Below are 1,819 nucleotides of genomic sequence, written 5' to 3'. Positions count from 1 at the left end.
CTTGAAACTTTGAAAATAATCTTTTTCTAGTATAACAATTAATGTCCGATGGCCCATTGACTTGAAAAAATATTCTATACATATGAAATTGACAGTGGGCGGGGGTACCCGACACTCCTCTATACCTACGCAATTAAACAGATTTCACTTTGGCTTCTTACAATAAATCTTTAACGAAGCTATTTACACTGAGACTTCTCTACTCTGAACTTAACATAAACTGTCTGAAATAAATCAGACAAGTTGAGCAATGAATGATGTCTTTTCTAGATAACATAATAAAGGATTAAGATGGCTGTCGGCAGGAAGCAGTATTTCAATCAGCCTACGACCATATCTGTATAATATTTTTCAGCGTTTTCGGAAACAACGGATGACGGTGGCTGTCTGCGAAGAATCTTATTATTCAATGGGCCAACAACTATATGCGTATAATATTTTTTAGCGTTTTTGCAAATAGCGGGTGACGGTGGCTCTCGGCAAAGGATTTTATTATTCAATTGGCCTACAACCATATGCGTATCATATTTTTTAGTGTTTTTGAAAATAACGGGTGACGGTGGCTGTCTGCAAAGGATTTTATTATTCGATAGGCCTACAACCATATGCGTATAATATTTTTAGCATTTTTTGGAAATAACGGGTGACTTTATTTTTTAAAGATCTTTGACAAATAAAAAATAATGGCAAAATTTGTTTTTCTTTAATCAGTTTCTGCAAGTTCAATAGCTACTGTTCGCAACTATGAAGACGTAATTAAGCAGACTATGAATGATACCGACTATGATCAACTAATTTGTTAATATTCACCCTTTTATATACTTCTAATAGATTTTTTCATTTCAAAACTACAATACAGAAATGTAAACTGGAAAACTTGTTTGACTAGTTAAACGATTCAAAGTTTGATGACTTAACTGTTTCCTTTTCTTTTTGCCTTTCTCACTAGATCTCTAGAACTAAATACGCTAGTAGAGGTTTTCCAATCAACTCTACCTTACCCAAAATTTATTCATTCAAAAAATAATTTTTAAAAAATCGTACTATATATTTTTGCTATTCATTTAATATTGATCAAGGAAATGTTTTTGTTTTAAAATTGTAAGTTTTAAAACGGTGCAATTAAAATGACAAACCTGTGGTGAACCACCTTCTCACCAGATGGCGATGAACTTTGCTCGCCAGGTGGCAGTACAAAACTTTCCCCTCAAGGAAATGACTTTTCTATAAGATGGCAACATCTCTGAGTTAAAACATCAGTTTCAAGAAATGGCAACAGGTCAATTGTCTAACTTTCATTCCATCTTGCTGACTGATGAACTTACACCATTTTTGAAATGCTGCTGTCGCTAATCCTATTCGTCTTTCTACTTGTAACTTAATATAATTTCTTTTATGTTTTATTATTATTAAACTGTGTTGATAGTTAATTTTTATTGAATTAATTTATTTAATATATTTAACCTAATCACCACAGATTGGTGACCTTAAAATAATGCAACCTTCTAAATCTTACAACATCGGCAATCATCTTATGCCGTAAGCTTAAATATTTTAAAACTTAAAATGCTTAACTAAAATAAGACATTAACTTTTCTTTTTCTTGTCAAAGTTCAACCTGAGTTGTCACGGGGTAACATGGTATGTTATTTTTTTAGCTTTATTTATTGATCTTGCGATGTGTCATATTTCAAAATTTCTTTTCCGTATTAATGTATTCTGAATTTAATTTTGAATTTTTCTTTGCGCATGCGCACTTATGCATTTTCCAAACGTAATTCCTTAATTGAGTGATTGTAAATCATTGTATTCATTTAAC

The 1,819-nt window shown here is 31.6% G+C and overlaps 1 protein-coding gene across 1 annotated transcript in view; it reads right to left on the bottom strand.

Annotated features, from left to right (window-relative positions):
- The window catches only part of LOC107437837 (rifampicin phosphotransferase), a gene marked incomplete in the record, with an annotated part of 597,639 nt that overhangs the window by 507,181 nt on the left and 88,639 nt on the right, over positions 1-1,819 (bottom strand).

Source organism: Parasteatoda tepidariorum, chromosome 5 (assembly GCF_043381705.1).
Source record: "Parasteatoda tepidariorum isolate YZ-2023 chromosome 5, CAS_Ptep_4.0, whole genome shotgun sequence".
In the NCBI taxonomy this organism is placed as follows: Eukaryota; Metazoa; Arthropoda; class Arachnida; order Araneae; family Theridiidae; genus Parasteatoda; species Parasteatoda tepidariorum.
Note: the sequence above shows the minus strand (reverse complement) of the source record. Positions and strands in the feature narration are given on the sequence as shown.